The sequence below is a fragment of the Podarcis erhardii genome (genome assembly GCF_964252035.2).
Source record: "Podarcis erhardii genome assembly, chromosome: 9".
Taxonomy (NCBI): domain Eukaryota; kingdom Metazoa; phylum Chordata; class Lepidosauria; order Squamata; family Lacertidae; genus Podarcis; species Podarcis erhardii.
The window spans coordinates 64,153,211-64,180,263 of NC_138512.1; the positions used below are offsets into that span (position 1 = coordinate 64,153,211).

The 27,053-nt window shown below is 45.8% G+C and overlaps 1 protein-coding gene and 1 long non-coding RNA gene across 7 annotated transcripts in view; one reads left to right on the forward strand and one right to left on the reverse strand.

Moving 5' to 3' along the window:
* CCSER1 (coiled-coil serine rich protein 1) overlaps positions 1-9,709 on the reverse strand; it is a 715,014-nt gene extending 705,305 nt beyond the window's left edge. For 5 of the 6 annotated variants that reach the window (XM_081876744.1, XM_081876746.1, XM_081876749.1 and 2 more), the window contains exon 1: positions 6,401-6,772. The gene's annotated coding sequence lies outside the window, so the exon portion shown is untranslated. Of the gene's footprint in view, positions 1-6,400; positions 6,773-7,036; positions 7,167-9,330 lie in introns of those variants that run through there. The other variant, XM_081876745.1, reaches the window with a different exon arrangement.
* Positions 6,904-25,806, forward strand: LOC309350456. The gene is made up of 3 exons (XR_014160393.1): positions 6,904-7,071; positions 12,857-12,980; positions 22,250-25,806. It is a non-coding gene; the product is annotated as an uncharacterized lncRNA (long non-coding RNA).
* Positions 25,807-27,053: the final 1,247 nt, after the last annotated feature.

Here is a 27,053-nt window from a genome sequence, read left to right on the forward strand (position 1 = left end):
CTGAGGGGTCTAAGTCGTGAAGGTAGCCTGAATGCAGTCCTGACCGTGGTCTACAAGCGACGGTTTTTAGACAAATTTAGTAGTGCATATCGGGAACAGCTCAGTGGTTCAAACCTTGGAATCTCCAAGTAGCTGGGGAAGACTCATACTGGAAACCCTGGAAAGACACTGGCCATCAGTGGAGACCAGCAGTGGGGAGAAACTCCTACCTGGCCTCCCCATTTGGCTCACAGGTTGTTTCATGCAAGTCACGCCCACCTGCCATACATCATATATGACACCTGGTATGGGGCAGGTAAAGATGCATGCAGCTGGGCCAAAAGAGAGTTTGCAGGCACCAATGATCATCAGAGCTTGCAAAGTTACGTCCACTGGCTTTTGCAAGGCCCAGTGGCTGTTGGACCTTGCAAAGCACTGTGCTTTAGCTTGCAGATGATGATGATGATGATGATAATGATGATTTTTTTCTTTATACCCCGCTCATCTGGCTGGGTTTCTCCAGCCACTCTGGGCAGCTTACAACATATCTAAAAGCATTATAAAAAACATCAATCCTTAAAAACTTCCCTAAACAGGGCTGCCTTCAGATGTCTTCTAAAAGTCAGTTAGTTGTTTATTCCCTTGACATCTGAAGGGAGGGCATTCCACAGGGCAGACGCCACTATCGATTACAAAACATGCAGGCAGAAGCAGGTCATCTGACTTCATTGCAATGTCAGGTGACTGACAGGTGTGTGGCCCTGCCCACTTGTCAAATGTGGACTGCAAGATGAGTAAGGTTAAGGGTCTGTCTCTCGCCCACCAGTCAGAACAAGAGCCCCACCCCTGATATAGACAATGCTGAGGGAGGGATAGACCACTAGTCTCTTTAGACCTTGTGTTTAAATGTCCACCGGGGGTTGTCTTCTAGTCTCCATTTCTGATAACCTCAGTTGCAAACCTGCTCCATCATTATCTTATTCACCTACCTTCACAGCTCTATGAATGTAACTAGGCATTATTCCCATTTCACAGATGGAAGAACTTTGAGTAAAGACTCAGTGGAGCTGAATAGAAAAGCTTTGAATCCATACCCTAGAATCATGGAGCTGAAAGGATCCCTGAGGATCATTTAGTCCAACCCACCTGCAATGCTGGAATCACAACATTCAGTCCCCCATCCAATGTGAGCCTGCTTGGCTTTGAAAAAGTGCCAGCAGTTTTATTGCTGCACCAGTTCCAATCCAATATCTTATATCTGCCAGACCACTCTTTATGTCAAACTCTTACCCAAATTAACTTCAGGATTAAACCTCAGTGGCAGTCTTCCAGCCAATTACCACTCTGAACTATATTTACAGATGTCATGCATTCTTGAAATAGCCCCGAGATCCTCCAGTGCCGGACCAATCCAATAATTTCACCAAGACATAAATACACCTATTCCTTAATGGGCTTTGCCAGAACACTAAGTTGCTGTATTCTTGGGGGGGGGGGGGCAATCACTTCCCATTATGCTTTTTTCATATGTGACATCTGCAGGTAAAAGTGATGTCAGTGTTCTGATGTGAGTGCAGCTTGCCCCTCAAACAAGCACCACACTGATACCGCAGTAGTCTTAGACCAGGGGTCAGCAAACTTTTTGAGCAGGGGGCCAGTCCATTGTCCCTCAGACCTTGTGGGGGGCCGGACTATATTTTGAAGGACTACATTTTGCTGCCAAGGAGTGTGGTGGAGTCTCCTTCTTTGGAGGTCTTTAAGCAGAGGCTTGACAACCATATGTCAGGAGTTCTTTGATGGTGTTTCCTGCTTGGTAGGGGGTTGGACTTGATGGCCCTTGTGGTCTCTTCCAACTCTATGATTCTATGATTCTATAAGGAAAAAAAGAACAAATTCCTATGCCCCACAAATAACCCAGAGATGCATTTTAAATAAAAGGACACATTCTACTCATGTAAAAACATGCTGATTCCCGGACCATCCACGGGCTGGATTTAGAAAGTGACTGGGCCGGATCCGGTCCCTGGGCCTTAGTTTGCCTACCCATGCCTTAGACTGAGCCCTATATGGGCACAGGAGCTGTCTCCTTCACTGAAAGATGCCTCTTTGGTTTAAGAGGCCCAGCCTTGCTCCGGGAGTCTTTTACTCTGACAGAGCAGGGCAAACTTTGGCTGTACTGGGGCTTCCATGATAGAGTCAAAGGGTGGCAACGTGACAGCTGGTAGAGCTTGAGAGTCTTAACCTCAGGATCATGGGTTTTAGCACCACATTGGGCAAAAGATTCCTGCATTGCAGCAGGTTGGACTAGATGATCCTTGTGGTCCCTTCTTACTCTACAGTTCTATGACACTATGACATCCTTGGACTTAGAAGGGCACTGGCACTGTGGAGTCATCTTCTGGAAGTACTTCCCGGGTTGGTCTTGGGTGCAATTTCCCTTCTGATTCCAAACCCTCATCCTCTAAAGAAGGAGAATCCGACCCCAAGGTCATGACCGTCAAAATGGGTGGCATTCAATGCTTGTCCTACACAGAATAGACACACTGAAGTACCTAACTAACTTAGGTTCGTTGACTTTAACAGGTCTGCTCTGAATAGAGCTTAGCTGCCTACAACCCAGAGTCAGTTCCACAAAATACAGAGTGCAGCAATCTTGAAAGTGGCAGAGTAAGTGAATAAATTTAGTAGCACGTAGGAGGATTTTAGTGCATAAAATGTAGTGCTGGAATTTATCCAGGGGGATAAATATTTTGGAGTCTCACCAGAATGACAGTCTCATGCTTCCTGTAGTTACTACTGCACCTTGCTCTCTTGAGGAACTGGTGAGGTTAGCAGAAAGGGGTTATGTTGCAACTAAGTCCTAAGCCAAACGCTTCCTGCAAAGGAATTCAATGGAATCCCATGGTAAGGCACTTCTGAATGCTTCCATGCCAATCTGGCCTTCAGCTTCCTCCAAGAACAGAAAAACAATTCAAATCACAGATGTTCTCCAGTGGAAAAGATTATTAGATCTGCTATCATGACCCACTGGCCAACATCATTCTACCCCCATAATTACAAATCCTGCAGCCCTGAAGTTTTTAATTGCGTTGGTACTACAGAGACACAATTTCATATGCCACAAGGAGTTGTAAGGAGGGCGGAATCCCTCCAAAACGGTTTTGTGCAAAGTTATTTGCTGTCTAAGCTTTCCCAGCCCATTAATATTTCACTTTCATATAGCCCTGGACTGGTTTTGGAACATGCTTCCTTTTTATCCCCTTTTTATATATAAGCAAGAGAAAGTGTTTGAAGTAAGTGCTGGTAAAAAAACCTCCCCTAGTCTGTCTCTCTTCCCACCCCCTCATCCCCCTTCCCACACACACTTGCTTTCTCCACCTCAGTCTCTTGAGGATTTTAACACTTCAAGTACAACATATACCAGGAAAAGAGGAGGGGGGGAACAGAGACGAATGTGTCTAGCTTTGAATCGCCTCTTAAAAGAGAGACGGCTTTTTCCAATTGTTTTGTAGTCACATTCAGCTGTGAAAATGACGAAAAAGGAAATCGGCGAAAATAAGCGCGATTACTACATGCTGTCAGGCTGAAAGGGGAGCGTAGCAAATACAGCAGAGCCTCAAATTTACAAAACACTTTGTGAATGGAAGCAGTTTGTAAGCCTCCTGCCCTGGCAGTTCCAAAATCCCCTACCCTATTACCTTGCATCTCCACATCCTCCCGTTTGGAATGTCACCTGGGCATTGCCAGTGCTCGCTTTCCTCATCTACCTGGAACCCCTCCTCCCCAGTTGTTGTTTTTTTTTTTGGGGGGGGGGGCTTTCCTAGCTCTCTATGAAGATGGGAAGCAGTGCCAGATTGCTAAATAGGCTGAGCAGGCACCGGCCTATGGGCCCCACACCTTTCAGGGCCCCCACGAAAAGGGACCAAAGTAATATTGATTTGATCATGAAAGAAAAGTACAATCAAGCTTTCTTAGTTCAATGCTATCCCACTAGAGCACATGCACAAGCCCCCCACCATCAATTTCAGCTGCCTAGGGGCCTCCCACAGGGTTTAATCTGGCACTGTTTGGAAGCCGCCTTATACTTAATCAGACTATGGGTCCATCAAGCTCAGTACTGACTGGAAGCAGCTCTCCAGAATTCCCATCAATGACCTTTGCTAGCCCTACCTGGAGATACTGGGGATTGAACCTGGGACCTTTGGCAGGCAAAGCTACCAGTGAGCTACAGGCCTGTCCTTTCTCTGCTTCATCTCATTAAGGGCCCTGGAAGCTGCCTTATACCTGGGCAGGCCATTTGTCCATCTGGGTCAGTACTGTCACTTGGAAGTAGCTCATCAGGGTCTCAGACAGAGGTCTTTTTTGCCACCTGGTACGTGATCTTTCAAAACAAGCAAACCTGGAGATTCAGGAGATTGAATCTGAAACCTTCTGCATTCAGAGCATGTTCTCTATACCACAGAGCAACGGTCCCTCCCCCTCCATTTTATCCAATATGCTTTCTGACCTCCTGAAAAACACCCCCACACCGCCTGATTCACAAAGGGGCTGATGTGGCAACAGTTACTGCATACTGAGCAGGGTGAGCAATACTGCGACAGAGAAATTTGATAGATTAGTCATTTTGAATCTCCAGGCTTCATATATCTCCGAGGTTCCAGCAGAGCAAAATCCGTTCCACAAGAATGTTCAGTGGAACTCTGCTCCGCCATGGGAAAAGAAAACCGATCCTCTCCACTACTTGGCAAGATGTCTCTCCTTAATGGTGTTGGGAAACTACAGTCGCCAAAGAGCACCACCCTCGTGGCTCGTGTTAAGATGATGCATTGCGAGACACCACTGGGTAATGCTAAGTCTCTCTTCCCCCTTGAAACTGCATGTGCAATTATTCTGCCTGCTGCAATGTCTAGCTGCTCCCATACTCCATGGGAAATGGCGCAGGTAGGGCATCATAGTTCAGAGTACGAAAAGGAACCATCCAGGAACAAGTGCGTCATCACCCGTCGACACCGTCTCCCCATTCAAATCTTATTCCAGGAACTCACTTCTCTGTAACAACCCATCAGCCTGAATTTGCTTCATGTTATGTTGAATGAAATAGAATGAAAAACTGGAACTGGGCAGTGAGGACTTTTATTTGACACACCACACTGGCTCGAGACTCAGCTCCAAGTGACACCTGGGCAAAACAGGCGTTAGCCCCACAGACAAAGCACACACACACTCTTTCATGCTGCCTTCTAGACTGGGAGCTGCCCTACTTTCTTGGGGTCACAATGCCCTTCTGGTGACAAAGTCTCCACTGACCATTCTACCTAGTGCCACATCTAGCTGGCCACGCGCCACAAATCATGACCGGTTCTGCCTCTTCCACCACCATCCCCATGCACACCGCAATATGACACATGTACCCCAAGCATGTCTTATTGCATGGACAGTGAACGGTTCTCTGGCAAATAGCTCGATAGCTGTGATGAGTGTGGCTGGCGCAGCGATGGCAGGGGCAAGAGGTGACAGTGTCTAGTGGGGGCGGGGAAGGTGCCATGTGGCAACGCTGGAGAATCCACATGGCTCTCCCAGCTGCCAATCTCTCTCCCTCTTCCTATATGTATGCATGTATGTTACTGCTGCACAGCCGCTGCGGAAAGGAGGGAACCCTCTCCCCAGAAAACAGGCGTCTTCTTCCCCTGCATAAGTCCACGATGAAGCCTTGGAGCCTTCCACGCGCGCACACCCTCCTCGCCCCTTCCCCAAAACTGCACCGCCACAAAGCGCCCTGCCCTCGCCCTAATCCCAGCCGCCGCTGCGGCCACTGCCGATTTGCAGGAGAGCCCAGCTCGGTCCAATCCCAGCGAACACGCCTCGCGCGTACAGGAAGAAGGCAATGCGGCTCTCGGCGAGCCCTTCCTCGTAGCCGCGGCTGCCCTGCGTGCAATAAACAGACCGGCTTCTAGCTCTCGCCTTCTCCTCCTCCAGCTCCTTTCCTCCCAATCAGCTGCCGCTACCGCCTGCCCAGCCCCGGGTCTACCGTACCTGCAGGACTCGAAGCGAGCTTTTTTTAAAAAAAAAAAAAGAAGAGAAAAGCCACAGTACACAAACCAAGCCTTTGCACCACTTTCCAGCCCTCGATCCCGTGTGCACTTGTTCCTCCAGTTCCGCGATCCGCCCACCCAAGGCAAAATCGCGACCACCACATCGCAAGCACGGGGAGCTTCCTCCCAAAATAACGCAGCCCTCCTTGGCTGTGCGGGCAAGCCTGGTAGACCCAGAGGAGCTCAGCCTCCCTTCTCCTCCCTTCCTAAAATCCTGACCTTCCATCTCCTAGCCGCCCCCTTCCCCGCCGCCCTATGCGAGGGTGCCTTCCCTGCTTCCCAAAGCGAGCGGCGCCACGAGTCAGGGGCGCATGGAGGTTATTTACTACCTGGTTGGGCAGCTGGTGGTTGTCTTGGGGGCGCTCCTGCCACGGAGTGCTGGGGAGGGGGGCGCGAAGTCTCGTCCTGGCCGCCCCGCTCCCTACCACCAAAGTGGTGGCTGGTGCGGTCCTTTTAATTTTCCCATATGCGCCCACGGAGAAGAGAGGTGGGGGGAAGCAAAAAAAAAAAACCGCACGCACACACCCCAGCCTTGGTCCAGGCTAGCAGCAACAGCAGCAATTAATCCAGCAAGAGCCAGCCAGAGCAGCGCAAAAGCTCTGCAGCAGAAGAAACCAGCGGAGCTTCCCATGCACTCATGTTGTTGCTGTTGAGAGTGCAGAAGAGGAGACGCAGCAGCAGCAGCAGCAGCAGGCGGATTGGCAGCCGGCGCTGCTTGTGGCAAGGAAAGACGGGGAGAGGAGAAGGCGGCGGGGAGGGACGAAAGGGGAGGCGCTTGCGGTGCGTGGTGTGTGTCTGGAGAGAGAGTGTGGGGCTGTGCGCGCCGCGTTGCATGCGGGGTTGCGCGGTGCCACCTCCTCGCTGGGAGTGCACTGCGGAGCCGGCTTGGGAGGGGAGAGCAGCCGCCAGCGCAGGATCAGCCTCTTAAGAAGGGGATTGACAGGAAGGATTTAAGAAAGCCTCACCTTTCTGAGCTCTGAGTCAGCAGAGAGTGGAACAGGTTCATTTTTATTATTATTTTTTGCTCTCTTCTTCCTGCTTCCAGGCCAGCCTCCTCCTTCCCTTTTCTTGAAGCCACAGCAGAAGCTTCAACAGCTGCAGAAGAAACCAAGACCAGCAAATCAGTGTAACCCGTGTGTGTGTGTTTGCGTGTTTGTTTTTTATCTGTCTGCCTTGGTTTGCATTTTCCTTTTTCCGTGCTAAAATCAGGAGCTTTGCAAATCCTTAAAAGGGGGGGGGGGGTTTAACACCTTTTGGGCAGCTTCACTTCAGGAGTAAACTCTGAATGCAGATTAGTTGCTCCTTAACAGGCTTTCTCCAGTCAGGGTGGTTATAAAAAGGGTTTAGGTGTGTTTGTGTGTTCCTGCCTTGGATGGAATACTCTTAATAATCCACATTATAGATTGCGAGTTGAGGACTAGGCAGGGGTTGAGTGAGCTGTTCCAGAATAAAAGATGGTCATTTTGTGTGTGGCCGGGGAAACGTGAAGATGCTGGCTATTCCAGATTGGTTCTGATCCAGTAAACCTGAAAGGTGCTGGTTGTTGCAAATTAGCTGTGGCATAAAATGGTATGACCTTCTTGTGTCCTTGCCATTTCATAGTCACGGTTACCTGGAAGGAGCTGAGGCTCACACACTTGGGCAGTGATACCCAGAGCTAGCCTTACTCTGCAAGAAGCCTCACTGAACTCCTTGGGTAGACAGATATGCACAGGATTGTACTGCTGGTTTATGCAGCGAGTGGCCGTTCTCTCCGGCATTGATCTGTTGTGACCATGAAGCCCAGTGCAGCAACCACAGCAGTTGTTTGGGATCAACTGAGTGAAGAGCTATATTCTTCCCCTCTACCCCACCCTGTTCCATATTTTGCATGAAGGATAGCCTCAAAACTGGGAAGAGAGGGTAATGGAGTTTTGGGAATCAATTCATCCAGAATGCATACACACCATACATTTAAAGCACACACATACTCTCAAACAATATTGGGAGCTTAGGTTTACTCATCAGAGCTACAGTTCCCAGCACCTTTAAACTACAGTTCCCATGATTCTTTGGCAGGGTGGTTAAATGTGCTTATGGTGTGGAAAAAGAGTGAAAAGCTGTGGTCTTTTTACCCTTCCATATTTTGCATGGACAAAAAGTATCAAAATTTGCAGGCGGGCTGGGGCGGATTGAATGCGTCAGATTTCCCACTCCTTCTCTCCAAAACCGTTGAATGAAACAGGTGTGTGTGTGTGTGTGTGTGTGTGTGTTTTGCTGGCCATGCAAGGGGAAGAGAAAATTTCTAGACAACAGCCTCCGTATGACCTTTGGATGTTTACTATCCTTGTCTTCTCTCTCTCTTGGGGTTTTATATGCATGTGTACATAAGTGAGGGAGGTGAGGTGGTTAAAGGGTTTGCTGTGTTTTTTGTGTTGTTTTTTTTAAAAAGCCTCCTTAACCAGAAAGCAGCTACAAGAAAAGCTAATCAAACGCCAGCTGAGGAAAAGTGCGCTAGTTCAGCGCATTCAATAATTATCACCGCATATGCTCCCAGCACGAATGTATTGGTATATGTTGCTACCAATATTGCTCCTTATTCCAAAGCAGGCATGGGCAATTTCTGCATTTCACAGGACAGACTAAATATGATGTGAGGGATCCATGGTCAGTTCTCCAGATATATTTTCCTTTCCCTAAAAACAATCTAGGAGGAAGGGGATAATGGGGTCAGGAGGAATAGGGTTGAGGTTGGCAGACCAGTTAATCCTTTCCCCACACATTTCCCTGTCCGTTTCCCCCCAATATTGTTAACCATGAAGAGAATTTTTTTGAGAATTTTCTTTTTGTCACCCACCTCCCCTCAGAAAATGAAAGCCATAAAAAGCTGTTTTAAAAAAATCCCCCATGTATTCCTCACCATCGTGTGTGTGTGTGTGTGTGTGTGTGTGTGTGTGTGGCCACCATATTTTCCCTCACAGTGCCTTGGAAGGGCTCCAGGTCAAGGACATTGTGGAGGATTCAAAATGGCGCCCATTTTGCTTCTGTTGTCATTGGCAGCAGCAAAGAAACAACAAGTTAGGTTAAAAAGATAAAAAGTTTGCCACTCCCACTGATAATGGTGAGCCCATACACACCCACTCCACCCCCCCAAACAATAAATGGTTGAATAATTTCTCCTCACTCTGGTGGGTAAAATCACCCACCCAACTTCTTTGCCTCCTAATAGGGGAGCGAATTTCAAGAGGCCATTAAGAGCACAGTTCTAACAGGTACTTACTTGATTTTACCTCAAGCCTATTAGCAGCTTGAGAAGACTGATTGCAGTCCGTGTTCCTAGTTTTCTGAGTATTAGCCCCATGAAACTCAAGAGGACTTGCTTTTGAGTAGAGGATTGGACTCTTTAAAGTCAGGGAATTAGCCCAGACAGAGAAAAGAATTGGCTAAAAAAAAAAAAAAAACCCTTCCCTCAGCATCACCCCCTAAGCCAAAATACCCTTCCTCCAGTAGCTGCTGTTCACCTCTGGGAGGAATGCAGGCAACTGTATTGTTCTTGACATTTCCTAACCTCCAACAAGGCTATTTATCTTTAACATTTTCCTCTGGGGTCCTGTACATGGTTCTCCACCCCTCCCTGTTTTATCCCCACAGCAACCCTGTGAGGTCATCTGGTAAGCTTCACAGCTGAGTGGGGATTTATAACCTGGCCCCCCAGGCCCTCATCCTGCACTCTCGACTTTTCTACCCCATTGGTTATCAGAGGGAGAAAAAAGCCACAGAAACAGTGTGGGTGCGAATGTGTGTTTAAAAATAATATTTATTTTTTTAAAAAAAGAAACCTCCCCTCCACCCCCTGACTTGGCCACCATCTCAGGCCATTTTGGGCAAAAGAAGTTACATGTAATTTGACCCCCATCCCCAGGAGCCATTCTGTTCTCCAGAGATTGGTCCGGGGGCCACCACTTTCCAGCTCACTCCAGTCCTTCCATAGGTGCTCAGAATGTATAATAAAATGGGTGCTGTTTAACAGTACAGTCCTACCTCATGTTACGTTTGCTTCGTGTTATGTTTTTTCAGGTTGCGTCCTGCAGCGACACGGAAGTACCAGAAAAGGTTACTTCCGGGTTTCACTGCAGTAGCGCTAAATCACACTTCGCACACGTGCACGAGCACCAAATCACGCTGTGCACCTGCGCAGATACGGCGTTCAGGTTGCGGGCTTTTCATGTTGCAAACGGTCCTCCAGAACGGATCCTGTTCGCAACCAGAGGTACCACTGTAAAAGTTTCACAACGACAAAACATGTGTACCCAGGTATGGCCAAGGTAATAGTTTTTTGGGTTTTTTTGCAGAGGTGGGGCGTTCATGTAAAGATGTTAAATTTGACAAATCTGCCTTTCAACCCTTGAATACTCATTTTCTTTTCCTTGTTGTTGTTGGTGTCTGTCTGTCTCGAGAGACAATGGAGCACACCTCTGGGGGTGCAGTCTAACCGCTGCAATAGCAGCATCGCAGTGACCTCCCTGGGGCACAAGCCTGGGCAGTATTTATGGAGGTCCTGGGCTGCCTAGACGACGAGACCTCCATCTCAGCCTCACTGATGTGCTCCAAAAGAAAGCACAGCAATACATTTGGCACCAGCTTGCCTGCCACCCAGGATGCCACCCAAATGTCTTTTTGTGTAGGGTTTACTCATTAGCCTTTACTTCTCCTGAAGATATCTGGCAAGGCAATGGAGGTTTAGGATCAGAGTTTTCCTTTTCCTAGAGGGACTCCCTTCCCAGGTTGATGAGCCCCATCTGCCCCCTCTACAGCATGTGCAGTAATCACCTTCTTGACCATTGGACCCACTATTGGTCTCATCCGCTCAATCCACATGCAATTTGGGGAAGTCCCTAACTCACTGAGGGTTTGAGGCACATTGGCTACCCTCACCTGGTTTAGCTGGCCAGTTAAAGCGGGCATAGGCAAACTTGGCCCTCCAGCTGTTTTGAGACTACAGTTCCCATCATCCCTGACCACTGGTCCTGTTAGCTAGGGGATGGTGGGAGTTGTAGTCCAAAAACATCTGGAGGGCCGAGTTTGCCTGAGTTAAAGCCATTCCCAGGGTGTGGCCTCTGTCACATGTTGACAGCTTCCAGGAGCCACAGGTGAGAGCTGAATGCAGATGGGGACCAAAGGTACACAAATTACCCCAGAAGGAGCACAATGCGTCCCCCAACAGAGGTACTATCCACCCCTTAACACACCATGTGCCCTTCTAAGCAAACAAAATTTGTTATAGCTACCCCCGATCTGGAGAAAATCATTTTCTTCTTCAGTTGGTCATCCATCCTTATTTTGAAAGCATTGCCCCACATTCCACAGCATCAGCGACCAACATACCAGAATGGATGTCATTTATTGGAAATGATTTTTTCTTCATAGAACCACATCAACTTCCTTTCATTATGGACATTTGGCCGGGCATTTCTGGATAGAGAAGAAATAAGATACGAGTATATCATAGTCATTAAAAAGAACAAGATTTTCCACTGAAAATCCAAACCAAACCAAGCTAAAATATGTGAAACTACATGTTCTTCCCCAGTTACCACCATCTCTTCACCATATCTCGTCCCCATTGGAATTCAGATTGTAAGCTCTTTGTGGCAGGGCCCTAAATATTTTCTGTGTTTGTTGTTCTGTAAAGTTCCACAGCACTGACCCTGATCTAGCCAAAGCTAGTCATACCTAGATTCTGCCGACATGAATGGAATTGAACCCAACTTTGATTAGGTAGGTCATAATGTTGGCCAACATTAGAGGGATGTTGTAAGGATCACTGACATCATGAAGGGCTTTGAGCAGCCCAATTCCTACCATGTTTACTCAGAAGTAATTCCCCTGAGTTCAGTGGCATTTATTTCCCAGTAAGCACATTTAAAAATAGCCTCCCTAGGAAAAAATGCTATAGATGCAGTGGAATCTGGTTTGATGAAGGACAAAATAGATGATCTTTTATCAGGCAAGCCGTCCATGCTTGTCCAGCTACAAATATTGCTTTGTGTATTTTGTAGTTCTTGTTGTCTTAAACCAACTTAAATGCATTGCCTTATACCAAACTGATATAGTGCAGAAGATTCCTGGAATGCTCAGCAAACTTTGCCTTCTCTGTTTCATATACTCAAATATTGCATATACTGCAATAATTAATTAAACCAGGGCAATGTGAAAATTATTTAAGTTTTTTTAAAAAATAAAACAGTTTGGATGTTTTTAGCATTGTGAATGCAGATGGCAAAGACAATGAGGTCAGAGTCTCATTCAATCGTGATTCATAAATTAATGTTATCTTTCATCATTCCAGATTCCACACAGTCTGTTTGCAATTCGAGCTCTTGCACTCAGGAGTGGGGGTGAGGGAAGGAAGCTTTTTTAAAAAAATAAAATTAAGAAAAGGAGAAGTGATATTTGTTTGTTCTCAGTTTTTGCTAGTTGCTGAATGAGCCTCATTTTGCAACCCTGAATGAAATGAATCATTCCTGGCACAGGAAAATCACACCTACTCAGGTCAATTGCTTACCACAAATGACTGTGTATGATTTCTCAAGGCCCTGATCTTTCTGAGATTGTATGTCTAACTTTTATGCATCTCAGTACCCTAGTGACTTCATTAACTTTACATTTGTACTGGAATTTTCAGCTGGAAGGAGGGGGGTGTTATGTTTGTATATTCTTTTGATCTGTTTAATAAATGTAAGAGAGATGTTTAAAATTGGCAACAGTGACGCATATTTAAAATTGCATACAACTTCATTGTGCAGAAACAGAGGCAATTAAAATGGACCTGCATGCTCACCTCATGGCAAAGTAGCAGTAATGGAATCCCCGTGGCAATGCTGCTGGCTATCTCATCATTTTCCGCAATATTCACCCACACATTTATAGGTATTTATTATGTAATTATTGGAGACATTGGCTAAATTCTCACCCAGGTGGTCAGTCTGCTGTGAGCTGGAGCCCCCGTGATACTCGTCAAGGTTCAAAGACAATTATTCCATTAAATGCCAACTGTTAGGGAGAAACACCTGTGCCCTCAAGTTCCACTTAAGGGATTCCAATAGGTATCTGGCTGGCCACTTACGAAACAGGTTGCTGAATCAGATGGACCGTTGATGTGATTCAGTAGGATTTTTCCTGTGTTCTTATGGCAGAATATTACTCAAATACACACAAAATCTCTGTACACAGAAAAGTATCATGTCAGGGGAAAAGCTAGGCCAGAACTATTTTCCTTTATCTGCTACCTTTCTGTTTGTTTTTGTCTTTGTTTTGCATTTTAATATTTATTGTGTCCAAGAAAGATCTTTTAAATATTGCTGAGAAATCCTCCCACTTCCTAAATATGCTCTGTTTAGGCACGACACTGCATCTTCTTCTAATGTTACAAGAAGGGCTTGAAAGCCAGTTGCAGAAGTTACTGCTCACTTAGCTTCTGGTTCTTCTAAAAAGCCCACATGCATTACTTCTGACCAGGGATTTACACTATGCATAGCTAAGGTATGCAATTATGTGACTTAACCAATCTAGTTCCTTTTGACTATTCTAGTCCAAGGGATCAGGGCTCTATCTGCAGTTGTGTCCTGAAAAATGTTGCTTTTCAACATGGCACTCAAAACTACAATTTCAAAGAATGTAGTCATTTGGCAACAATAATTTCAACATGATATAAAGACTCTCTCTCTCTCTCTCTCTCTCTCTGTGTGTGTGTGTGTGTGTGTGTGTGTGTATTTCTTGATGGTTCCAAGGTACTGTATTAAAGGAGTTGTAATATTGTTTATGTTGTGTTGTTATGCTGAAAATCATTTAGTGGGACTGCAAGCCCATATATAAATGAAATAGAGTGAATTGTTAAGAGTTGTGGATATTATGGAGGCATACAAACAGTATTTTCAGAACACTACAAACTGGCATGAGGTGAATGGTTGAGTTGTCAATATCACAGGAAAAAATGCAAACCGGTGTGGAAATGTGGAGAATTGAACTTAAGACTGAAAAAATTAGTAATGGAAATTGACAGATTTGCCTGTCCCCATCTGCATCCTGCCCAAACCTGATGAAGGAGGAGGTCAAAAGTCTGAGGTTCGCACATGTAACTCTAAACCAGCCTTTTGTAAGCTGATTCCCTCCATATGTTTTGGGCTACAACTCTCATCAGTTGCACGGAAGTTGTTGTAGTAGTTTAGTCGTGTCTGACTCTTCATGACCCCATGGACCAGAGCACGCCAGGCACTCCTGTCTTCCACTGCCTCCTGCAGTTTGGTCAAATTCATGTTAGTAGCTTCGAGAATACTGTCCAGCCATCTTGTCCTCTGTCGTCCCCTTCTTGTGCCCTCCATCTTTCCCAACATCAGGGTCTTTTCCAGGGAGTCTTCTCTTCTCATGAGGTGGCCAAAGTATTGGAGCCTTAGCCTCAGGATCTGTCCCTCCAGTGAGCACTCAGGGCTGATTTATTTAAGAATGGATAGGTTTGATCTTCTTGCAGTCCATGGCACTCTCAAGAGTCTCCTCCAGCACCATAATTCAAAAGCATCAGTTCTTCAGCGATCAGCCTTCTTTATGGTCCAGCTCTCACTTCCATACATCACTACTGGGAAAACCATAGCTTTAACTATACGGATCTTTGTCGGCCAGGTGATGTCTCTGCTTTTTAAGATGCTGTCTAGGTTTGTCATTGCTTTTCTCCCAAGAAGCAGGCATCTTTTAATTTCTTGACTGCTGGCACCATCTGCAGTAATCATGGAGCCCAAGAAAGTAAAATCTCTCACTGCCTCCATTTCTTCCTCTTCTATCTGCCAGGAGGTGATGGGACCAGTGGCCATGATCTTAGTTTTTTTGATGTTGAGCTTACGGAAGTTGTAGCCCTAAACATCTGGAGGACACCAGTGTGTGGAAGACAGACCTAAACCATAGTTTAAGCCTTAAGTTTGATACAGCCGTTGGATGTGCATATATGTAAATATTTCTTGTATGAATGATTTGTGCGCCCAAGTGGCTCGCTGACATACTCATGAGCTGAAGGAAACACGGCAGCTATTCACAGCTCTCCAAAGGAACCCATTGTGTTTATGCTTCTAAAACTAAACCCTTCATAGAATAGGTTTTTGTTTACATGTAGACTGTGAAGTGTCACTCATTCTAATAATGCCGCATTTGTAAAGTGCAAAGAGAAGCAACCTTGAGTAAATACAGCTGCAATTACTGTGAAATATAGGTGAGGTGTGGGTTTTAAAAATGCATTGTGGTTTAAAAGGTGGAGTGAAATTCTGACCCCACTGAAACTGAAGCTCATGAAAGTCCCATTGACTTTGGTGGGGTCAGGGTCTCACTCCTCCACTCTCCAGGCAATCAGGTTCCACACATATAATTCTCTCTAAAGAGACTGATTCCATTGAAATGGTTCCTGTTGTTCTTTTCTAAGAGGTACTTAACCTGCAGTAACCCTCCCGTCTTTCTCCTATCTTCATTTTGCTGCTCAGTTCCCCTCTCCCTTGTATTACTGAATAATAAATCTGACATAGATTATGTAACATCCACTGAATCATATCAGGCTGTGGGAGGCTGGAGCACAGCATAATGCAAGATGTAAGGAACGTGAAAGAGGAGGTTGAGAGACAAGTGTTTTAAAAAGCGTAAGCGGGTGCTTACGACTTTAGAAACTTGCACAGAGAACAGTTTCTAAAAATGAATTTGCACACATGAAATTACAGTGGTGCCCCGCAAGACGAACGCCTCGCAAGACGGAAAACCCGCTAGACGAAAACCCGCTAGTCTTCCTTCGCAAGACGAAAGCCCATAGGGAAATCTCCGGGACAGCGGGGAAGCGCAGTGCGTCTTCCCCACTGTCCTCGGACCTCCTCCGAAGGCTGGCGGTGGAGCGGAGAGACCTCCTCCCGCCGCCAGCCTTGGGAAGGCTGCTCCGAAGGCTGGCGGCGGGAGGAGGTCTCTCCGCCCCACCGGCAGCCTTGGGGTGGCTGCTCCGAAGGCTGGCGGTGGGGCGGAGAGCCCTCCTCCCGCCGCCAGCCTTGGGATGGCTGCTCCGAAGGCTGGCGGTGGGGCGGAGAGCCCTCCTCCCGCCGCCAGCCTTGGGATGGCTGCTCCGAAGGCTGGCGGTGGGGCGGAGAGCCCTCCTCCCGCCGCCAGCCTTCGGATGGCTATCCTGAAGACTTGCGGTGGGAGGAGGGTTTTCCTTCCCACCGCCAACTTTCAGAATGCTGTTCTGAATGTTGGCGTGGGGAGGAAAAACCCTCCTCCCACCGCAAGCCCCGGGAACAGAGGAGAAGCGCTGCGCGCCTTCCCCTCTGTTCCCGTACCTGTCCTGAAGGCTTGCGGTGGGGAGAAAAGCCCTTCTCCGCACCGCCAGCCTGGCAAGCGGTCTCCATAGGAACGCATTATTTGATTTTCAATGCATTCCTATGGGAAACCGTGCTTCGCAAGACGAAAAACTCGCAAGAAGAAAATACTTGCGGAACGAATTAATTTCGTCTTGCGAGGCACCACTGTACATTTCTTAAATTAGAAAGTTCCCGGAGCCTTTTATCTACTGACCACAAGAAGCTCGGTCAGCTTCTTTGTGAACCATTAAGTTCACCGCCCTGCATTCTCCTTCCAAAGGCCTTCTTACTTGATCCACCGCATAATATCAAAGCCAGAGTCACCACTTACTTCACAATAGCCAAATCAAAGTTAACCATTTTCAGATTTGAAACGATCCACGAATAAGAAGCACTTCAGTGTCCCTGAGTATCATCCTAGCAGACAGGGTGGTTTTCTGGTGACAGACCTACCAAATCTGCCTTTCACTATGACTGGTATGCAACGAGCTTGCAGCAATTTGTGTAGGTTGGAGCATCTTTAGCTTCTGTGGAGGTCTTGCAGGCCACAGGTGCTGCAATTTAGAGAAGGAGACACTTGCTTTTCAGGAGACAATTCCATGAGCCAAATCATCAGCATGAGAAAAAGTACAGTGGTACCTTGGTTCTCAAACTTAATCCGTTCCGGAAATCTGTTCCAAAACCAAGGCGCGCTTTCCCATAGAAAGTAATGCAAAACGGAATAATCCGTTCCAGACTTTTAAAAACAACCACTAAAACAGCAATTTAACATTAATTTTACTATCTAATGAGACCACTGATCCATAAAATGACAGTATTGTAGATGATAAAAAATAATTTATTTTTTTTCTTACCTGCATTGATGATAGTCATTGTTTGGATGGGGGGCTTTTATCCATTTCCGCAGTCACACAATCAATCAATCAATCAATCAGTAGCTGAACTGGGTTCCACACAGTCACAAAAACAAATTAACCGAAAAAGCCTCAAAAACAAATAGCAAAAACAATAGTGCCAAACTTAATCTGTTCCAGAAATCCATTTAACTTCCGAAATGTTCGAAAACCAAGGCGCAGCTTCTGATTGGTGCAGGCGCCCCAGAAACAATAGCCAACAGCCACATTGGACGTTCGGCTTCCAAAAAACGTTTGAAAACTGAAACTCTTCTCGGTCTCCAGTGTTTGGGAACCAAGGCATTTGAGAACCAAGGTGTTTGAGAACCAAATATATATAAAAGGTTTAGTACTAACTGAGTTTGGTGGAGACACTCTAATGGAATGGGGACAGAGCCATGTGGAGTGTGTCTGAGGCCTAAGGTGGGGGTCTTGTTAGAATAAAATTATAAATGCATACAGAAAAGCAGCTGGATCTCAGTGTCCAGGCTGAATGATGGGGATGGAGACGCTTCTTCACGTATATAGGACAGAAGACATTTAGGGCTTTAAAGGTAAGCGCCTTCACTTTGAATTGTGCTTGCAAACATACCGGGAACCAATGTAGGTCTTTCAGGACTGGTGTCATAACCCTCACAGTTTTTGCCTGGTGCTTAAAGATATGTAACGAAGGTGCCAGGTGAGCCTCCCTATTCACAAATGGGGAGCCACCACAGAAAAGGCCATTCTCTTGTGTTGCCATTCTCTGGATGTCCCTTGGAAGAGGCACACAAAGAAGGGCTTCAGATGATGATCTAAGGGTCCAGATTGGTTCATATGAGGAGAGGCAGTTATTGGTAACTAATTAAGTGCTTCCCATAAAGTATCCCAAAATGATTTAATAATAAAAATAGTTTGGCTTGATTGGAGTACTTCAAAAGCTCTTACTACTTTTGGGGGACAACCACAGGGGTAATCATCCATTCTTTACCTCATTGTCTGTGCCACAGTGATAGGCTTCCTGTTGGCTTGCTTTTCACAGTGCTCCAGTCCTGTGGATAGCTGGAAGGCTGGATAGCTGATATGAACTCAGTGGTAGTCAGCTGACACAAAGGTCCAACAGGGTTTCACCTAGTCCTATAAAGATTCTAACCTAGCTCTTAACCCTGAGGAACCTGTTGACTGGAAACAGGCTGAGGTACTCTCAAACTATCTCTACTGCCCACTGACTTTGCTCACAACTTCACTGCTTCCAGCTTTCTGGCCTCCAGACCGTAAGGCCTGGCAAATATGATCTTGCTTCGCACCTCCTCCTAGTTCCAGAAGCCGTGAAGTCTGATTCATGAAACAGATGTGTATGCATCAGATGTTTTGCTTACACATCCCATAGTATATCTATAAATAACATGATAGTATGTCTTGGCAGATAAAACACAAGAGGAAGGAAAGATGAAGCAAGAACATCTCTCCCTGTGCTTTTTGCAAGGTCAAGTGAGAGGTCACTTCAGTAATGGGGAAGCAAGCAGAGGGCATAATAACTCTGCAACAAAATCAACCCAGACCCATACAGGAATGGGATGGGCATCTATTCTGCCTCATTTTAGTCTCTCTGGCACTCAGTCATAGGTCTATCCTGTCTTGTTGCATTCTGTTCCATCCCATTGTGTGCTGTTTGTGTGAACTTTGTATGTAAAATGTGCACATTTATGTAAAATGTGCTTTTTAATGTTTTGCATGCATCTTTCATGCAAAAACAAAAAAACCCTATCGCTACCAGAAAATCCCAGTTTCTCCACATCTCTCTTTGCAGTTCCCAATGACTTAGGCCATTGAATCCTGTTCAGCCTCACCTCTTTGCTGGCGGGCGAATCTTTGAAGTACATTTCAGTTGTCTTGTAATGACGATGTTTCAAATCCAGTGACCCTGAAATGCTGTCATTCATAAGAAGGTGACACCTAAGCCTGAAAACTCCAAGAGAAAGCCCCAAAGCTATAAGCCAGGCTATTAGAAAAGCTTTCAAATAGCTGCTTCAATGACATATGGTATTTCGGTTTCTGGGTATTCTGCAAATAACCTTGTACTCCACCGCAGCATTTCATTGCCATACTCCATTTCTTGCCACGATCCTGTACCCATCCTTGTCATTTCACACCACACTATATATCTTAATCCTCCTTGTTGTTAGTATAGTATCCCTGCCCACCTACCCCCAGCCCAGAAAAGACCAGTCCTTTCAAGCACTCCCTCTGCATAACTCTTTGCTTCTGTGGCACTTGTTCATAAGCAATGGCGATGCCTATAATATTTTTCTCCCTTTAGGCAGTGAGATGCATCGGGGGGGGGGGGAGAATAAGTGGGTACAAGTTCAGTGCAGGAGAACACAGGGAAATTGTACTGAGCTGCATGGTTTATAATGTTCACTGAATTCAGCTTATCCCGCCTCAGAACTTTGATCCCCTGGCTGCAGAGTTTTAATTTTGCTTTCTACAGCCCTGTTTATCAGCCACAGAGCTCTGTGACCATTCAAGCTGAAGTCTCTAGGCAAAGTCTGAAGTTTCCTCCAAGAGCTGCCAAGTTGCATTTGAAACTGACGAGGGAGAAAGGAAGATTAGTCAGTTCCAGAGACTGCGGCAGTCCATCTATGTGTACTGATTTTTGAATCACACAACTTTGTGCAACTGCAATGGCAGTGTGGTGTGTCGCTCATCCTCAGTGTTGCCGCTAGCAGTGTGCAAAAGGTGTCTCTCATGTGATATCCATGCAACCATACTCCCAACAGTGCTCCAGATTGCAATGGACTCTGCAGCTGAGAGAAACTATACATACACTCAGCAGCAGCAATCATTTACTCAGCATTCAAAGTGCAAACAGAAGGTTGTCACAGTCATGGAGCCACATTCCTGACCGTACTTTAGGTCACTGTGGCTTTTGCAGCCGGCGCAAAATGTCCCATATTCCTAGCAATACAATTGTACTTTCCCAGCCATTCAAAATGCAGCATCTCTATAATGAAGAGATGGGATTTCCTAGTTGGGAGATGTTTGGATCCTACGCAGTAGATGAGCAGTAACCACACATTTGTTGTGAATTAAATGGATCATTTGGTGAAGCTTGAAATCCACATTGGCAAAAAGACACAAGCACACACACATTTTATCTGCGCAACAGCCTTGTGGGTATGATAGCCTGTGACACACACACAGAGAGAGAGAGAGCGTTTCAAGGTTGAGTGGAGATTTGAACCCTGGATCAGCCCAGTCTTAGTCTGATATGTCAACCATTATGAACAGATATGTACATATGACACCTCAAATAAATTAGTGCACAGCTTACATGAACCATGGGGGAAAGCTGCTTTGTATATTATTGTAAAAAGATGGAGTATAAGTTTTTGTTATCATCATCAGTCTAGTATTGCTAGAGTCTCTGACTTGATGGCACCAGTGTTCATTTTAGTGTTTATTGAATAATGCAGGAATTGATTCTACAGTTCTCCGTTTGCAGCCATAATGCATCTACATACCTCAGCAGACCTCTGAACCATCACAAGATTCTCCATCAGCTCCTTAAAAGAGCAACTTATTTAGCTGTTACAAGCAAAAGAATGTTTAAGATCTGGTTGCGTACTTGCATCACTCTTGAGTCGAACAATGACGTCTGTTTCAGTCAACTGCTTGGTGTTCTGGATGAAGATAAGCTTTTGGAAACGTATATTTCCAGGTGCTTTCTTTTGCAGTTCTAATTCAGCCAGGCAGCCCATCTGACTGCCAGTGGCCTATGTGTATTGGAAATACAGCTCATGCTAGTCTCCCACCCATCTGCATAATTTGCAGAGATTACACCTGAACCAGCAATTGGCTGCCCAGGTAGGCTCCCACTTTTTGATGTGAGGAAGGTTATTGTCTCTTCCAGGTAGACTTTCTTTACTTGTGATCACTCCTGCATCCAATCAGGAGCATGAACAGCTTGTTTCTAGATGTCCTGGGGTGGAGTTAAGGGTCAAGGTTAGGATGCAAGGGGAAGTAACACAGGGAAGGGAAATGGTTCTGTGAAAAGTAGAAGTGCATCACCCTTGGCCGTTATCACATTATTGAATCCTCCCTCTTTCCCATGATGAAACTCAGGACAGAATATATAGAATTCCCAGGAGATTCCTCCATCCAGGCATTGACGTCACATCCAGACCAGCTTCTATAGGGGTGTCACTGGAAAAAAACTAGTTTGGGGAAGGGGAAGTGTCAAAAAAAGCCATTCTGGCCTAGCTAAGCCTCCTGATGTATATTTTCGCTCCTGATCTATATTTTAGTTTGGTCAGAATTAAGTATACATTTCCAAAGTTAACACTAAATACATTATTTGTGTCTCTGGGTTTTTAGACTCACCTACCCATGTGCTAGGGATGCGGGTGGCGCTGTGGGTCAGGGGTCCCTTTACCTTTACCCATGTACTATCTGAAACCCAAGAGGCACATTGGAGGGATGTGGGTGGCACTGTGGCTTAAACCACTGAGCCTAGGGCTTGCCAATCAGAAGGTGGGCGGTTCGAATCCCCGCAGCGGGGTGAGCTCCCGTTGTTCAGTCCCTGCTCCTGCCAACCTAGCAGTTCAAAAGCATGAAGTGCAAGTAGATAAATAGGTACCGCTCCGACGGGAAGGTAAACACCGTTTCCATGTGCTGCTCTGGTTTGCCAGAAGCAACTTTGTCATGCTGGCCACATGACTCGGAAGCTGTACACCAGCTCCCTCGGCCAATAAAGCGAGAAGAGCACTGCAACCCCAGAGTCGTCCGCAACTGGACCTAACATTCAGGGGTCCCTTTACCTTTACCTTTACCCATGTACTATCTGAAACCCAAGAGGTGCCTTGGTTGCCAGGTGTTCCCCCCCCCCCCAGCTTTTCTACCCCACTATTGCTCCTTGAACACAATTGGGATTTACTATTCCTTTTGCAAGTGGAGATGGATCCACCCCTTGGTCTATCTTGAGTGGACCTGCAAACAGTGGAGCCTGTTTCATCTCCCCCAAGACCAGAGTCTGATGGCTGGTCCACAGGGAATAAGAGACTCATGAGAAGAGATACCCCTAAGGAGAAACTGAAAGGTCCAAGATTACCAAGGTAAGAAGGTAGCTATTTCTCTAAAATGGGCACGTTTCCATATCCCTTTAGTAGGAAGGGATGTGAGGTCAGGTTGCAAAACTACATTTAGAACAGGGGTGGGGAATTTGAGGGTTGCATTTCCTTGGGGAAACGTGAGTAGGGTGGACCACATTCATGATGGGTGGGGCTGGATTTGGTGGTGGGTGGCGGCCAAGCCCAAAGTGGGTGGGGCCATGTCTCTATCTGCTAATATCAGCAGTATAAGAAGGAGCTGTACTGCAGAGACTCCTCCCATGCCTTAAATGTCACAGGGGAAAGACGCCCTCATGAAATCCAGGACCTTTTGTAGCACCATGGAGGCTCTAAACAAACTAAGCTTAAAAAGTTGCATTGCTGGGATTGACTTACATAGTCAGCTTTCCTCCTTTTTGAAACAAAGGCATGGCGGCAGCAACAGCAGCAGCAGACGCTATGTTAATTAGATTAGAAACCGTCAGGTCTTGTTGATAGTATTCAAGTTACAGAAGTCTCTCCAGAGACAAAGCAGTAAATAAGAAATATCTGCTATCTCTTGGCATACAGAACAACTCGGAAGGAAGCATCTCTGCATCTTTGGCTGGGTACCGATAACTGCAGCAGCCTGCAATCCTGCACATAGTTAGGTGCTTAAATGCCGTTGAAACCAGTGGCTGTTAAGCAGCTTGAATGTATGCAGGATTGCAGCCAGTTGCTTCTCAGAAGCCAGACATTGGCATAATGCGTTTACAATGGGCACAGTTCACTTGCGTTTGTTTGGGGGCACTGTCATATCTGGTCAAACAGGTTTTGTGCATTTTTGAAGCACTAAAGAAACTTGCGGTACCTGTTGAATTGGAGACAAATTGAGGTGGGAGAAATTCCCTGGCATTTTAAAGAATAAATCTTATCTTTTGTTTTGTTTTCCCCCGTTTTTTTAAGGCATTGAAAACTGGATAGAGCAGCTCAACAGCAGTCTTAATATTGAATATGCTCAGTGTGGGGACCTCAGAGGAAGACACAAAGACTGATGCTCTAGTGTGTGCTCTCTCGCTCCCCCTCCCTCACCTAGATCACAGCTGGTGACCAGTTTATGTATACTGAAGCGGGGAGCCTCATAGGCTTTGTAATGTCATCCTAGATAGCTTCACCATTGATGTTTCCCCTATGCATAGACATGCAGAGAGTAACATCAAACGCTGGCTTTCCCTGTGCCGTTATTTTCAAAAGGACAGAAAGTCTTGATGGTTGCATGCTGCGGTGGTAACCTATAGGCTGGCTTCTGGGTTCAAGGGCATTTGCAGGTTTTCAAAGAAGTTTGTCTCCGTGTCACATCCGCCGCATCCAGCAACTCAGAATGCACAAATGCCCTGCAAAATCTGCAGAGCTGCCGGTAATTTATGGCAATAGGGTTGCTTGACATTTATTGCCCCTATTTGCCGTGGCCTAGAATAAGATTTTCATAGTTATCATGACAACCTTGAAATTGCATAAAGGTAATAAAACAGCCTTCTTCCATGCTACCTTGCGCCAAACTACACAGGCGTGTGTCAACAGTCCTGTTTTAACATTTGCATGCCTTCGTTTTTATGCATATATGCCTGGAAGCTTAGTCAAATAACTCCTAAGCATAGTTATTAAACAAAAAAATGGGGACGTGGAAATAAGCATTGCCACTTGTAAGCTGCACCAGCATATTAAATGTGTGTTCATTAACAAAAAAATAAATTAAAAAGCGTGAGTGTTTGTGTCCCTCGGGCAATGGTAAGCTGCATGGATTTGTGCTCCTAAATGCTCTCTTAACTTGGTAAACGTTTCTGTACATGATAGCCATCTTCAAATATCTAAAGGGCTGTCATATGGAAGATGGAACAAGCTTGTTTTCTTTGGCTCCAGAGGGTAGAATCTGAACCAATGGATTGCAGTTAAAAGAAAGGAGATTCCGACTAAACAGCAGGAGGAAGTTTCTGAGGATAAGACTGTTTCACAGTGGAACAGACTCCCTCGAAAGGTGGTGGACTCTCCATCCTTGGAGGTCTTGAAGCAAGGGTTCTGTGGCCCTCTGTCAGGGATGCTTTAGTTGAAATCCCTTAATTGCAGGGCTCCTTCCCAGCTCTGTGATTCTGCCTTAAAACCAAGGTACATTTCTTTCGGTATTGCAGATGGGATCACCCAGAATTCCAGAGCAATGAACATAAAAAGCACATTTGCACGGCTCTAATTTATGTGCTCTTTTGCTTATTTACTTGCTTAGGAGTCAAATTACAGCAGTACATGGGGAAAGGACATGGTGTTTCAGCTGATCACAAGCTGAACGTGAGCCAGCAGTGCAATGCAGGTGATGACTGCGGGGAGGCAGACAGGTTACACAGAGCAAAAGAAAATTTGGTTTTGGAAACCCAGTTTCCTTTCACTACATCCACCAGTAGTGAGTCTGGCAGAAGTGATTTTTTCACTTGCAGAATGGTGATTTGAAAAACATTCATTTCCCTGGAACAAAAGGTTTTGCATTTCCTCATCAAGATGTTGCAAACATAGAGTTTCAGCTGCCATACCGCATTTCACTTGCTCAGTGTATATGCCCTATTTATATGATGGAATGTTCTGCAGCGGGTAGATTTGGCTTCCAGTATGTAAGTATTATCAAGCAAAAAACCACAACAGTTGTATGATAAAGAGGAGTTATGCCTTGTTTGTTGGCAAGAGCACACACCTTTCTGTGGGGTTTTCTTTCTTTTTTAAAAATGCTTCTGTAAGAGTTGTCATGCCAGCAGATCTACCTGCTAAAGCAGTGGTTCTCACCTCAGCAGGTGCACAAAAAAGTATAGGTAATTATACGTTTGAAACATAGCTTTTCAAGGCACCTCTTACACACAGCTCACTCCTCTGCTTCTTGAACAGTGTAATCTAGATAACATGGGCTGGGCATCAGGATGCTGAGTCTCATAGTTGGATGCAAGGCTGATGCCTACATTCAGGGGGAAACACACACACAGTACAACCATCCTTGGACTACCAAGTCAGAATGCAGATATTTGAACACATCCCTGCATTGAAAGCTCTCTGCCCATCCTAGGGATCCAATCGGTGCTGCATTCCCTTAAGGGCAGTTTCTGAACTCTCTCCCTGCCCACTTGCTCTTCTCCTGTGGTCTAGGACACAAGTAGGTAACCTGTAGCCTTTGGGCTACATTTGACTCTTGTCCTAGTTTCAAAGCCCCTGGAATGCAAGTAGAACCCTCTGCACAGGGGACCCTGATTAAGCTCCCGGATCATAGAACTGTGGAGTTGGAAAGGACCCAAAAGGCCACCCTATTTTGCCCCCTCCAATGCAGGAAGGCATTGCACTCTAGTTAGGGGTGTAGGAAGGGGTGGTAGTGGGAGCGGTCCGCACCAGGTGCCATCTTTGAGGGGGTGACAAAAAGGCACACCCCGGGGGGTCGGTGCCTATGCAGCTACAGGTGAAACTCAAAATTTTTTGTGTACGCCATGATCATCACAGTTATAATAAATAAAGGCTTGACAGATCTCGCTTTGCATGTCATGAGTCTATTCATATATTAGTTTCACCTTTTAAGTTAAATTACTGAAATAAATGAAGTTTTCCACAATATTCTAATTTTTCGAGTTTCACCTGTAACTCTGCCACTGACTAGTGAATATGAATAGGGCCCCTCCTGCACCCTTTCCCACTCAAGATGGGGAAGGTCGAGGACAATACACATAAAGAAGTTGAGGACAGGGTATGCATGTGTACATCTGCCTCCCATTCATTGAAGCAACATTTGCAATGATGATGTCCATTTGGATTGCTACTGCCGATTTTCACTGACTAGTTGTTGTCATTGCACTGAGGAGAGGAAGGAGACGGCTAGTGAGGGCAGCAACTGTGCTAGGATTTCAGAGCAAGCCCACCTCAGTCGGAGAGGATTTCCCCCTTCTCTTCCTTTTTTTGTGCTATGGGTTCACTCTGCTCTTTATTCCACATCTTCCAAATTCCAGATTAATTTGATGTTTTATTCTAAACTTCGTTTTGGAATTGGATCCAGACCAGCTTTCAATTACTTCAGGGAACTTTCATCCTTTGGCCTCTATACATTATTGATATACACATAGAATTCCCACCCACCCCCTTACAATTAAGTGGTACAGTGGTACCTGGGGTTAAGTACTTAATTCATTCCGGAGGTCTGTTCTTAACCTGAAACTGTACTTAACCTGAAGCACCACTTTAGCTAATGGGGCCTCCTGGTGCCGCCGTGCCGCTGGAGCCCGATTTCTGTTCTTATCCTGAAGCAAAGTTCTTAACCTGAAGCACTATTTCTGGGTTAGCAGAGTGTGTAACTTGAAGCATGTGTAACCTGAAGCGTATGTAACCTGAGGTACCACTGTATATAACTTTTATGAAAGAAAAAGAGAGAGAAAATACAGCCAAGGAAAAACTTATTGTATGATTGCATGTACCACTGGACCAAGAATTTTTTTTCTGCAGTGTTTTCCTAATGTGCATATACACTCCTGTGCACTGGGGGGAAAACTACACTCAAAGAATCTTGGTGCAACTGTACTCAGAATTTGTGCTATGTTTTATTAATGCACACAGCCATAGCGTGCGCATGTGCAAATTCATTGAAACTGAAAGGGC